Here is a 15,117-nt window from a genome sequence, read left to right on the forward strand (position 1 = left end):
TTTGAAAATTTTGGGTCAATTTTGATTTTTCAGGCAATTTACAGGTTTTTGTCCATTAACGGGTCTCACCCCCCGCGCGACCCTACATCATGGCAACTCCATTTTGAAAAAACTCAGCATTTCCAGACTTTTCATGAGAAGTTACATATGCTCATCAATGGACTTGAGATTTTATGAAGTTTTGGGCCTCCAGAAAGTCAAAAAACAAGCAAAACATGACTTTCTGCCACATTTTTGAGACACAGAAAGCAGTCTTGGGAAATTGCAATTTTGGAGGGGAAAATGACCACCAAATTCATAAATTCTAGTTGGGTTGGAAATTAGACTCACATACCTTTCCAACAAGCCTACGCTTGCTCAATTTTGACACCTGAAAGTGCCCCAAAATGGGTCCCAAAGGCGCGTGACCCGTCAGGCAGAGGCGCGCGACCCGTGAGGCAAATTTCTCCAAATTTCAGTGTACAGCTCAGAAAAATGCAGTTTGACCCTGTTTGACTTTTTGGGGTGGATTATTATCCTCTTTTATGTAATTAATGTACTTTTATGACACTTTTACTCTTATGTACCTCTTCTAGAAGATTCATTCATGAAAAAGGTGAAAATTAAATGAATGAATTGGTTTCCTAGTTTATAGAGGCAAGTTGTTTTGACTGCCTAGTTTGTAGCGCTTAGTTCAGAAGTGGTTGAAACAGCTCCTAGGATAGTGAGCTCGACCCTTGGAGGCAGGGAAAGAGGTTAGATGATCTATATTATGTACTTTCTTTCTCATTTTCATGGTTGGACTCTTGAGGGAGAAGTTATCATTGTATTATTCACTGTATCTCTGCAATTTTTGGCTAAGGAAGACCAGGGTTTTGCAGTCCTTTTTGGGATTCTTGTGGTTACATGTATTGATGGTGTGTTTCTCTATGTACATGTAAGTGTGTTATGTGAATCATTTCCTTTCTTTTCCTTCTGCACATTAAACAAATGAAGTGTTATGCTCTGCTTTTAAGTTTGTTTAATTTCAATGTTTTCTACTGTTTAAGGAGAATTCAAAGTTATTGTTTGCTCTCCTTAGCTCCTCATCTGTCATTCTTAATCATCCACCTCAATCAAAGGCATCAATACTGTCTCCTACCTCGCCCCAAAGAACCCCCTGCAGAAACTGTGTCCTATCCCCGCGCCCAAAATTGCCATTCCTCAATTTGCCACCAAAAACTCTAAAAATCCCAAATCAACCCTTTTGATCAGTTTACTAGCCTAAAATCAGTGTTACCCTATTGGTCATCTCATCCATTGAAGATTTCCCCAAGATAGACCGGAGAGAGCCCTCTCCAGCCCCGTAGGGCTAGCTACGAGGCTAAGTGGTTTGATGTTGCCTTGAGGTTTACCTTTCTCAGCCTGAGGTGAAATTTCAAGCGCTAACATATTGGCGACCATACTGGGGAGAAAAAACTTGTTTGTTGATTGATGTGTTTGTTTCATAAGTCTTAGACGGAGCCTGAAGTTATGCCAGGTAGCCTTCGAAACGCTTTTTCTTTGCATAAGCGGAAGTAGATAAACGCTGCTTCAGTCAATCTCCGTGAGCTTGTGGATACAACACTTCATTTGCATTTTATCCCGGTACATGTATCAAGTTCAGATCTAATTGTTGATGGTGAACAACGATCAGACACTGACAAGGCTGAAATTATTCACTTGGCAACTCTAAATCATTTTTGAGATCAGATCCAAAGACTCCACTGGAGGATGATCCCGACCAGCAAAAACATGAAAGGACAACATGAACAGATCAGGTATTCAAGTTGGAATTTCATCCAAGACATTTTGTTCTTTGTCATAAATTATTTCTTCTCTTTTCCCAAGAATATCAAGAAGGCTTTGCAAAGTATACTATATTTGAGAAAATATCCTCGGCCTGCAGCCGATTCTTTCCCTTTGAAGATTGTGAATACCAAAGATTTTCATACCTTTGAGCTTGATCAAGACCTTTCTTCTAAATTTGTTGATGACCATCTTCAAATTGATGATCCCCAAGCAACCAAGACTAATTCTATCCCTGTTGTACATATCCATACACCTTGTAAAATTACAGATCGGTATAAACCTCTTGTTCTACCTTCTGTTCTTCATGCTTTCCCCAAAAACTATGATCTATACTTGCCGAGGTTTGATGGTGAATGTAACAATGTCAATGCTGAGCAACATGTGCAGAATGTTGAGACTTTTCTAGATCTTTTTGAAGTTGATGAAGAAGATGTCAGTGTAAGGCTTTTTGCTCTTTCTTTGCAAGCCAAAGTAAAAAGTTGCTTCAAAGCCCTGCCTGATGCAAGCATTTCAGATTTCCAGCAATTTTTCAAAGTTTTTCTCGACAGGTGGATGATCGGGCAGAACCTTTTCTTGATTATAGAAGAGTATAACTAGCTGAAAAGAATGCCAGGGGAGACAGTACAACAGTTTTCAGCCAGATTTATCCAAGTTTATTATTCGATGCCAGTTGATATAAGACCTTCTCCTAGATCTGCTCTCTTGCACTATCCAAGTGCCTTTGATCCGGAGATGGAGTTTCACCTGAGAGAAAGGGATATTGCAACACTTCACGAGATGCAAAACAATGCAGTAATTGTAGAAGCTCATCTGTTGATCCGAAGGGCAAGGTTGAAAGAAGAAGAGATGAAAAACATAGATTCGGAAAAATCAACATCTCTAGAGGTGAAGCTTGCCATTTTGGTAAGTGCAGTGGGAAAGATGATGGACAAGATCAACACAAGGAATGATTATGATGTTCATGGCTCGCTGATTGAAGAAGAACAAGTTGCTGATTCAAAATATTTTGTTTCTGATCCCAGTTGTCATAGTGATTGTTTTATAGATCATTGTGAAGAAGAGAGAGCTGTTGATATGATGTGTATGTTTGATGATGATTTGCCTCAGTTTGATGAGTATGATGATGATTATGTTCTCCAAAAAGAAGCTAATCTTGCAGACAAATCAGCAGCTAGTTTGTTGGAGGAAAAGGTTCACTTACAGCAGATCGAGTACAATGATCAAATGATGCATATCAGCTATGAAATTGACGAGGAAAGTGCAGCAAATTTTGAAGTAAGTGAAGGATCTTTGCCTTTTTGTTTTGATTCATGTCAGTTCATTAGAGACAACTTCCATGAAATTCGAAATCAGCTGTTAACAAGTGTTGATCTAGACCATCTTGAAGGCAATAAAAACCTTGTTCCAAACTTCTCATATTCAGATTTGCAGCCCCCAAATGCCATTGGTTGTCAAGTTGTAGATGAAAGCATGGAAGCTGACATATTTGATCAAATGATACAATAAGATTCCCTACCTTTCTGTTTTGAATCATTTCAGTTTTTGAAGGGAAATTTGCATAGCCCATCTTCAGTGAAGAATGAGCAACATGTAGGCAATCATATAATCACAATGGAACCAATAGAAAATGGGTTGCAGCAATCTTTTCAAATTTTTCATGATCCAATAGCTGATGTTTTGGATGAGGTTTGCAGTCAAAGTCTTTATCCATTAACTACATGTGAGCTTGAAACGTGTATTGATACAAGCTTGATTCGGCAGCCGGTTTCTTTGTCATTTTCAGCAGAGGTCTCATCACAAGGCTCAGATCAAAGTTTGCATTCATGGTATGAGGAAAAGAGAAGTAATCCATTCGATGAGCTAAGTTCCAGTGTGCTTGAATTTCAAGATCCTTATGCAGTGTTTTTGGAGGTGGGGAGAGAATTCATATCATTTTACGGATCTGTTTCTAAGTTGTCATGGGAGTTGCCTTTCAGTAGTTCTCTCTTGCTTTTCATAAGTGAGCATTTGCGGAGAATTCAAACATCAGATGGTATACTTACTTGGTTTCATTGGTTGTTTCATTTCACTTGATCAGGTGATGAATGAAACTGTTAGAGTAGGTTTTGATGAATAAGCTCCCCTTTGAGCATCATTTTCAGTTTTTCGGTTGTGTTCAAGTATCGAGTCAGTTTTTAGTTGAGTGAGAGTCAATTTATGTTGTCAAGTCCTCTGTTTTTAGTCATGCATTTCAGCTTGAGTTTTTGACTCCATTGCCCAATGATTGTAATGCACTGGTCTGCTCTTCCAGAGATCTGTCGTTCTTGGCACCTCCAAGGAGCTACCATCCCCATTGGAGCCAATGTTAGTGTCAGTCTTTCCAGCCTTCCTCCAGTGATCAAATGTGCTCTTACAAAGTGATTTTGAAGTGTCAAGGTCAAATTTTGTCATTTCAGTGAGTCTTCAAGCAAAATTTGGTCACTAGGCATTAGATCTAGGGTTTGCTTTCATTCTTTTCAAATTTGCCCAAATTTCAATCTATGTCACTATTCAGCTGAGTCTATCATTATTCATAGGGTTTTCATTATCATGTTAGTGTCTAATGGGTCATGTTACACCTTGTTCATGCTTCAGTTGCGCCTTGGCAAGGCCATTTCCCTCTCCTAGGGTTTTGAAGCCAATTTCTCTTGGACGATCAAATCATTGGCAAAACTTGTTTCCTGATGTTCATACACCTTCCCCTATCCTTAAAGTACCTTATTAAATTCTTCCCATCCCTGAGACTCCCCAAATTCCTCATTTTTGCACAAACCCTAGTTTCTAGCTACAACTTGGCAATTTTCTAGGTTTGGCCTGTGTTTTGCCCTTTTGGACCCCTTCTCCTCACTCAATCTCTAATATTCCACTTTCCCCTGCTTCCTAACATCCCTCCCCACTACCAAAAATTTCCCCAAGAAGTTAGAAGCCCCCTATCCCCTTCATTTCGCTCCATTTCGACAAAATTCCTTGTTTCACACATCGGGACAAGTCACATTCAAATGATGTTTTAGAGAAATAAAAGATTAATTTTGGGAAACTGAGAGAGGTTTCTGTCCAAAACATGCCAAGGAAGAAAAACCTCTTTTACTTTTTGCACAGGTGTCATGGTTTGAGATAAATGTCAAGGATACCGTTGCCTCAGGAGAATCAAAGACACCTCTAAAGTGACCTTGGGAAAATCAAGTTTTCTCCTAGATTGGTTGGCGAAATGATTTGCTTGATGGGTAAAATGATAACTAGACACAAATATATTTCCAATGAGCTATCATGAGATAAATTTAGGGTTGCAGAAGGCATTCAAAAGTTGACTGCAACAGCACTCTTCTTTGAGGCAGCCTCATTTGGCACTTTTTGACCAGTCTTGGGAGATTTGATTTTTGATAGAGAAAATGAACTCCAAATTGAAAAATTCTAGTTGGGTTGAAAATTATACTCAAATACCTTTCCAACGCACTATCCTGCACCTGATTCTGACACCAGGAAGGCCTCCAAAAGCCTCCTGTAAAAGCGCGACCTGTTGAGCCTGGCGCGCGACCCGTCAGGGCACCTCCAGCAGTGTAAAAATTACACAGGCGCAACCCGTTCAGGGCGCGCGACCCATTGGGTAGTGCGCGCGACCCATCAGGGTTTCCTCCACAGAAAATTACCAGCAAGCTGCCAAGGAACCACAAATTGCCAAATTTTGCAAGGTAGGCCCTCCATCATAAAAAATTATTGCTTGCTACAGTTCAAGAAGGTCATGATTGTATTTGTAAAAGTCTCCATTTGCAAGTGAAAGTCTCCATTGTGCTTTTGGTTTGAAGTTGCCAAATTGCTAGGGTTTTATGCTGTTTTAAGGTATTCCCTTGTAATCATTTTTTCCCCATTCCCATTTCTTTTTCCTTGAAATTCCATGTAAATTTCCCTTGCAAAATTAGTGAAAAGCCCTAAACCCTACCCCTCTTCCCTAACAAGTAAAAATCAAACCCTAACCCTACCTCTAATAATATCCATGTTAATAAGTTTGTATAATGGTGTATATGCAATGATTTTGAAATGATTTTCCCCTAAATCCCTTTTTCATTATTATTCCCAATTTCCCTTTAAAACATCCCTCCCCTAACATTCCCCTTGTGCTCCTTGTCCCCTTAAAACAACATTTTAATCAGCAGTTTTCAAAGCAGAAGCAGCAGTACATTTCAGCCATTTTGCTCCTAAAACCATGTCAGAGACTGAAACCGACTTTGAGCAAAGTGATGATCGTGAGTCAACGCCAGAAGTTGAGCTTGCTCAGGAATATGAAGAATCACTATTAGGCACGAATGCACGTGTGCAAGGCAAAGATGAAGATGTTCCAAAGGCGGTTGGCCAAGGCACAAAAAAGGAGAAAGAGGCCCGATCCCCTCCATATCTTGGTCGAGGCCTCACTGAAGGACCAAGGCTCTAAATAGCCCAGCCACAGCACAAATCCCAAGAAATTTTGAAAATTTTGGGTCAATTTTGATTTTTCAAGCAATTTACAGGTTTTTGTCCATTAACGGGTCTCACCCCCGCGCAACCCTACATCATGGCAACTCCATTTTGCAAAAACTCAGCATTTCCAGACTTTTCATAAGAAGTTACATATGCTCATCAATGGACTTGAGATTTTATGAAGTTTTGGGCCTCCAGAAAGTCAAAAAACAAGCAAAAAATGACTTTCTGCCACATTTTTGAGACACAGAAAGCAGTCTTGGGAGATTGCAATTTTGGAGGGGAAAATTACCACCAAATTCAGAAATTCTAGTTGGGTTGGAAATTAGACTCACAAACCTTTCCAACAAGCCTACTCTTGCTCAATTTGGACACCTGGAAGTTCTCCAAAAGTGGTCCCAAAGGCACGCGACCCGTCAGGCAGAGGCGCGCGACCCGTCAGGAAAATTTCTTCAAATTTCAGTGTACAGCTCAGAAAAACGCAGTTTGACCCTGTTTGACTTTTTGGGGTGGATTATTATCCTCTTTGATGTAATTAATTTACTTTTATGACACTTTTACTCTTATGTACCTCTTCTAGAAGATTCATTCATGAAAAAGGTGAAAATTAAATGAATGAATTGGTTTCCTAGCTTATAGAGGCAAGTTGTTTTGACTGCCTAGTTTGTAGCGCTTAGTTTAGAAGTGGTTGAAACAGCTCCTAGGATAGTGAGCTCGACCCTTGGAGGTAGGGAAAGAGGTTAGATGATCTATATTATGTACTTTCTTGCTCATTTTCATGGTTGGACTCTTGAGGGAGAAGCTATCATTGTATTATTCACTGTATCTCTGCAATTTTTGGCTAAGGAAGACCAGGGTTTTGCAGTCCTTTTTGGGATTCTTGTGGTTACATGTATTGATGGTGTGTTTCTCTATGTACTTGTAAGTGTGTTATGTGAATCGTTTCCTTTCTTTTCCTTCTGCACATTAAACAAATGAAGTGTTATGCTCTGCTTTTAAGTTTGTTTAATTTCAATGTTTTCTACTGTTTAAGGAGAATTCAAAGTTATTGTTTGCTCTCCTTAGCTCCTCATCTGTCATTCTTAATCATCCACCTCAATCAAAGGCATCAATACTGTCTCCTACCTCGCCCCAAAGAACCCCCTGCAGAAACTGTGTCCTATCCCCGCGCCCAAAATTGCCATTCCTCAATTTGCCACCAAAAACTCTAAAAATCCCAAATCAACCCTTTTGATCAGTTTACTAGTCTAAAATCAGTGTTACCCTATTGGTCATCTCATCCATTGAAGATTTCACCGAGATAGACCGGAGAGAGCCCTCTCCAGCCCTGTAGGGCTAGCTACGAGGCTAAGTGGTTTGATGTTGCCTTGAGGTTTACCTTTCTCAGCCTGAGGTGAAATTTCAAGCGCTAACAGGGCCAACATTACTTTTCATGAACTAAGTAAATTAAAGCATCAAAAGAAACTACTTTTGAAAGAGCTGCATGCACCTCTTCCTGCCTCTATAATATCGCAAGCTTCTCATGAAATGGGAAGACCTCCAACTAGTATGGCAAATAAAGTTGACCCAAATGATATTGCTTTAATTGGAGGTAGGTCAAAATACCATACTCCATTCCTCCTTACTTTTGAAATTTTCAATAAAAAATTGGATAATTGTTTGGTAGATTCAGGTGCTTCATCTAATATTTTGCCTAAAACAATTTGTGAAAAGTTAAACATCCAACCTCAAAAATCTACAGTACGCATAGTTCAACTGGACCGATCGCAAGTTGAAGTAATTGGTGAACTAAATCAAGTAACCATAAGGCTCTCATCGAATCCAAAGGTATGTCAAGTCATTGATATTTAAGTTGTAGACATTCCTGATTTTTATGGTTTAATTCTTAGTAGGGATTGGTCTGAAAAGCTTCATGGATACTTTGCGACCAATTGGTCACACATGTGGCTCCCTTACAATGGTAAACCAAATCAAATAAAGATTGAGCGAGAAAGACACCAAAAATACATAGTGACGAAATTGGAAGGAGAAAATGAACCTATAGCGTAAAACAACAATATAATTGGGAACTATTATGTTGACTCTTTCTTAGGAAATTTTAATTCTCATTCGCCTTATTTAGAACACTTTGTGTTGTCTCAAGTAGAAAACTTTTCTTAAAAAAAAATTCTAAATGTGTTAATTTTGTAGATAGTCCTATAAATAACTCTTTGTTTTGGAAATTATTTTTTGACAGTTCTAAGTCTAATGGTGGAGCATGCGCAAGATGTGTATTAATTAGTCCAGAAGGGAATAAAACCATGCTAAGCGATTTTGATTGCACAAAGAACACTGCAGAATATGAAGCTTTAGTGCAAGGGCTGTACAAGGCAATCAGACTGGACATCAAATATATACAAGTCTTTGGAGATTCTGAGATTGTTATTAAACAGGTACAAAATACTATACATTGTCTATCAGGTCATTTAAAGCATTATCAATATTTAGTATAAGATCTGACTGCACATTTTATAGCATTCAATATTTCATCCATTCCCAGACTCCAAAATGCTAATGCTGACCTCCTGGCTAATGTAGCTTCCAAGCTCATTCCCTCAGAAGACTATAGCCCAGACAGATTCTCAATCGAATTGATCTTTAGGCCCTCCATCCCTGATAATGTTACCAACTGGAGAATTTTTAACAATGATCCTGATATCATAAGCTTCCTGACTTTAGAAAGATCTTACAGTAATCAGATAATTGACGAGGACCAACATGACAAGCAGTTATAACAAGAGAGCACTAATAATGCCATACCAAAATCTGTAGTCAAGTTAGAAGACCTATACGATTTAAAAGACAGATTCAAAAGGTATACCAATTCAAAACTTCAGAGTTCAACTCTAAAATATGAATGAGTAAATCTAGGAACGGATACTAAGTCGCAAAATATCAACTTAGGTCTTGATCTAGCCCCAGAAGAAAATTTAGCCTTTTTTCCACTCCTGAAACAGTATAAAAATGTCTTTGCGTAGAATTACGATGACCTTAAGACTTACGACACTTCAATCATTCAGCATACTATCCCGATGATAGCTGATGAAATACCAATCTAGCAAAAGTCGAGGAAATCCATCCTAATCTGGAAAGTTAGATTAAGTCTAAGCTCAATAAATTGTTGAAAGCCAAAATTATTTTTCACGTTTGGCATTCTAGATGGGTTTCCAATCTGGTTCTAGTCAGAAATAAAAATGGAGACATTCGAATTTGTATTGACTTTCGAAATATTAACAAAGTTCAAAAGGATAATTTTCCCTTGCCTCCTATGGAACAAATATTACAAGCAGTTACAGGATCAGAATTGATGTCCTTTTTAGATGGTTTCTTTGGCTACAACCAAGTCTTAGTCCATTCAGATGATCAGCTAAAAACCACATTCAGAACCAAATGGGGTACATATGCATATCAAAAAATGCCTTTTGGGTTGATTAACGTTGGTGCCACATTTCAAAGGGCCATGGATATTGCATTTAAGCTATTAGTAAACAAATCAGTGGTGATTTACTTGGATGACATAATAGTATATTCTAAAAAATGTAGTAATCACCTTAGAGATTTAAAGCAAATCTTTCAATGTTGTCAATGGTATGGGATTTCACTTAATCCAAAAAATTCCTTTTTTGCATTAAGTGAAGGAAAACTTCTTAGATTTATAGTGTCTAAATCTGGAATCCACATTGATCCAGATAGGATTAAGGAAATTTCTGAAATATCCTTACCACATAATAAGAAAGCAATGCAGTCATTCCTTGGTCAAATTAATTTTGTGAAAATATTTGTCCCAGACTTCTCAAGAATTGTGTCACCATTACAAGCAATGATAAAGAAAAATTCACTCTTTAAACGGGGTCAGGAAGAATATGAAGTGTTCAATCTGATTAAGCAAGCGATTGTTAATGCCCCATCCCTAGCAATTCCAAATTTTTCCGATCCTTTAATTTTGTATACATTTGCCTCTGAGAAGTCATATGCTGCAATACTCACGCAAGCCAAACAATACAAAGCAGAAGACCCAATTGCCTTCTTTAGTTCAAATTTGCAAGGGGCTAAATTAAATTATTCTGACGTTGAGAAACGAGCTTATGCTATTTTCAAAGCAATCAAACACTTTAGACCCTTTCTTCTTAGAACCCATACAAAGATAATAGTGTCATTTCTAGTAGTAAGAAATCTCTTGGTACAGAAATATGTGGGTGAAAAGAGAGCAAATTGGGTCACTGGCCTACAAGAATACAACGCTAAGATCAAGCCAGCATATATTGTAAAAGGTCAAGGCTTTTGCAAAATGTTGGCTGGAGCATCGCTTATATCAGAAATATCATCTCCCAATCAAGAGGTACAAATGTATGAGGTAAGCCTAAACGATATTGAATCGAGATATGCTGATATCATGTTTTATTTAAAAAATGGATATGCTCATTCAAATCTGAATCATACAAAGGAAAGAGCCCTAAGATTGAAAGCTAAGCAATATCAACTTGTAAACAATGTATTTTTTAGGATGATTATGATTTCGTTCTTCTTCGATGTCTTGAGAAATCTAAAGCTGAAAAAGTGTTGCAGGAACTCCATGATGGACCAGCAGGTGGACATTATGCAAGAGATGCAACAGCACACAAAATTTTGTGTGCAGGATACTATTGGCCTACTTTATTTAAAGTTGCACATAGCTATGTAAGGAGATGCCAAGTTTGTCAAACTACTGCTGGAAGACAGAAGAAACCATCATTTCCATTGCAACCAGTTAATATAGACCAACCATTTGAGCAATGGGGATTGGATATAATAGGTGAGATCATTCCTCACACTTCTAAACAGAATAGATACATCCTTACAACTACAGATTATTTTACTAAATGGGTAGAAGCAATTCCTCTCAAGAAAGCTAATGCTAAACATATCATCAATTTCATAGATCAGCTCATAATTACCAGGTTTGGCTTACCTTCTGCTTTAATGTTTGATAATGCATCATATTTTTCTGGAAATGCTATGAATGAATTTGCACTTAAAAGAGGTTTTAAACTTAACTATTCTGCCAATTATTACCCACAAGGGAACGGGTTGGCTGAATCAACAAATAAAAACCTAATCAGAATCATTAAGCGAACTATTGATCAGAATCACAAAAATTGGCACAAATCTTTGATGTATGCTCTTTGGGCATATCAAATAACTCAAAATGCTTCCATTGGCACTTCTCCCTTTAATTTAGTTTATGGGAAAGAAGTAGTTCTCCCAACTCATCTAGAAATTCCTTCTTCAGCCTTAGTTCAATTTATTGAAGAAACACCTTCTTCATCTTTGCAACTAAGACAATTGCAGATCCTTAAGCTAGAAGAGCAATGAGAACAAACCAAAATTACCCATGCACATCATCAAGCATTAGCAAAGGCTTCTTTCGATTCAAACATGGTATCTAGGAAGGATTTTCAAATTGGAGATTTAGTATTGAAATGGGATAAGGCTCACGAAGAAAAAGGCAAACATTCTAAATTCCAACGGATGTGGCTTGGACCATTCCAAATTGTTGAAATCATAGGTCCATCAACTTTCATGTTGCAAGATTTAGCAGGGAAAAGAGAATCTTTACCTGTTAATGGGCAGATCCTTAAAAAATACTTTCCATAGAAGATGACCTCTTCTATTTTTGTAAATTATTATTTATAGCTTTATTTTGATAATAAAACAGGTTGTAAATGGTTACTTTTGGATTTCACGAAAAAGATTAGTGTCTCTTGTAAATTTTGTTTTTTTGCTTGTATAAATAGAATTGATTTGGAAAATTAATCATTATTATTGAAAAATATAGTCAAGTGCTACAAGCCTGAAAATTTTACTATTTTCAACCTTACAAATGTTTATTAAAAACAACCTTTAGTGGGAATTTGTTTTATATTAGTCATGAAAAGCATCAATAACAAAACGAAGGTTCTTTGTAGAAAAATTGTCTTCAAAAACTCTATAATTGTTGTCCAGATCTATTCTTAAGGAACCAATGACCTCCTCCCCACTTAGGGAATTACAAGTTTCAAAGAGTAATCCACCTATGCACTATGAGCTTAAAGAATAAGAGGTCTCATAAAGAGTCGACTTATCATGATCATAAAGATTATAACTAGCTGACATTGCCAAGCTGCATACCAAAATAGGCTAATGACTCAAGATTGTTGCAATCAAAAGACAAGGGGTCTCATCACGAGCCAGCTTGTTCAGTAAAGTTATAAATCAAGTGAATTGCACTACCAAAATTTGGCCACCAAACCAAGACATTGTTCTTTAAGAATTAAAAGAAACTGAAAGCAATAAGTGTGAATGTGGATTTATCTTTGAAAACTATATACTTATTGAAGTAGGATACTGGATCATTGTTGGGTCATAGGTAACCTTGTCGAGGCTATAAACACCTGTTGGTAGCAGAGGCTCTACCTACGATAAATGAGCATACTTAAAACTGATCTACAGAAATGTCTTTGTCTTTATCCTTATAAACCAAGTAGTGACTGGTGTAAATGCAATGACTACCTTTGGGAAGAAAATAATTAGAATTAGCATGGAAGGAACAAACTATTGTTAATGGAAAAGAGCATTATGCACTTTATATTTCTATAATAAAGTTTGAATTTTCCATTAAACTTTTATATTTGGAATTTTTAGAAAATTCAAAAGATAATCAGAGATAACTGGTTCTTTCTAGTGAATCGCCAATTGTTATGGCTAGCAACAACCCCCCTTTTTATTTAGTATTAGTAACAACACTAGATAAATGGGGACCCTTCTAAAAACTAAAAAAACCAGCACTTAGAATTCCCTTTTAATAAAACACACTATCATAAACTTAGGAAAAACATCCGCAAACGCAAAATCTTAAGTATTATGAAAAGTCTAAAATAAAATCATTCTCTTAATGATGAACATTGCATTGCAAAAGGGTAACGCAGGACATCATATATAAAGAAACTCTCGGAATTGTGAAAACATGATGATGCAAGATTGCAAGCCACACAGATTCATCACATATCGCAGATCCCATATATTGCAGTGCCACCTAAGATAAAACGTCCCGATATTGTGAAATGTGATAAAGCATCTCTCAAATCGCATCTCACAGTTGCATAATGAAGAAAAGTTTGTTAACGAAAAAGGATTAGCAATATTACGATCTGCGATATTGCGAAGCAAATCACAAAATTGCTTTATCACAGATCAATAGAGCTCACAGTTCAATGAAATATTTCTCATCATTCGATACCGAGTTATGGGCATTAACATTAACTTTGTGGTTTATTGATGGTTATTTATGAGAAATGATTTAGATCTGAACGAAAGGGTTATTTCATGTAAGGTGATATATTTGATGTGATTTTGAAATTAAGAGCTTTCCCATCACCTTATTATTTACTATCATTTGTTATCTTTCTTATTGTGTCTTAGTTCTATACTTGTGAACTTACAGGAGCGGTACGTAGAACAATACACATAGCAGTGTGCAGAACGTGGTGGGGAAGAAAGGAAAAGCTCTGGTATCTGAAAAAACAAAGATGACTCCATTATTCACAAACACCACCTGTACCATAGAAGCAGGGATATCTACTTGGGAAGGCATGTATAGTTTGCTGGAGGAAGAAAACTCGAGAGTCATGGAGGTTACAACTACGGCAGATGAACGCAGGTCATCTGAAGCATCACTTATAGAGCTTGCATGCTCATTCCTGCACTATATCGTAGCAAGGCCAAAAATACTTCCCTATATAGATATGGTCAAATGGGTGATAGACAATGCTGATATAATGGACAAGCAATTCAGGACATGGAACCAGGAGGTTATAGGATCGTTTACCCCACAGAATTTAAGATGCATGTATCATTTACCAAAGCCGCAGGCTAGCTATAACAAACAGTTCATGGAGAAATTCGCCAAGGAAAATGAAGATTTGACAGAATGCACCAAAAGTTGGTCAGTGAAGGAAGAGCTGTTAAAAAAGGACAAATATGGTATGTACAACACTGGTTCCCTCTCTTCTTTGTATTGTTTCGCTACGACAATGTTATGTAGGCTATTCGGAAAACCTGATATCAATAAGTTTTCGTCCGAGTGGCTACCCCTACTGGATGTGGCCATCAATGCCACTATAATGGATTGGACCCAAATATTGTCTAATAACTTACCCTCTACTATTTGGAATTATCGGACTAAAAGGAGTCCTTCTCAAAGGATTTATCCTCCCTTCTTTCTAGCTGCCTATGTCATGGATGCTATCTATTTTATTTCTAAATTTCATCTCATGGGTTGGAAATGGACAGTACATAATCCCTTACCCATTCAAGTCTACCATAAGGAACTATGGGATTCTAAGCTCACCCCATATTTTTATAAAATCTGCCATGGAGTTATGCTACCCATTCACAAGATGTTGTATAATACAGATGCCCCAAGATTTTCCCCTAAAGCCGAAATTGATATTCGCCTTGTGGGAAGATGGTTCGCAGAAGAATTTTTCACTTATATCAAAGTATTCGGAAGCATTTCCTCTCCTCATGTACTTCCCTTATATGTTCCTGACAAGTTGATGGCCCGAGAAATAGCCTACCAAACCTGCGGGGTTGCAGGAATGAGCAAAGAACTTAAGGACAAGAAAAAGGCAATCTGGCTGCAATTCCCTGTGGTCCATGGGGCTTTTGCATTGTTTGATCTAGGTCACACTTTCAAGGAAGTAGACAACATGTTGAGTCTACGATTGTTTAAGTTCCCAGGGAGATAGTTTGATCCCTTTGATGTGATAAAGAATTTTACCA

Source organism: Pinus tabuliformis, chromosome X (assembly GCF_031772625.1).
Source record: "Pinus tabuliformis cultivar Carrire ecotype Pingquan chromosome X, CPIR1, whole genome shotgun sequence".
NCBI lineage: Eukaryota > Viridiplantae > Streptophyta > Pinopsida > Pinales > Pinaceae > Pinus > Pinus tabuliformis.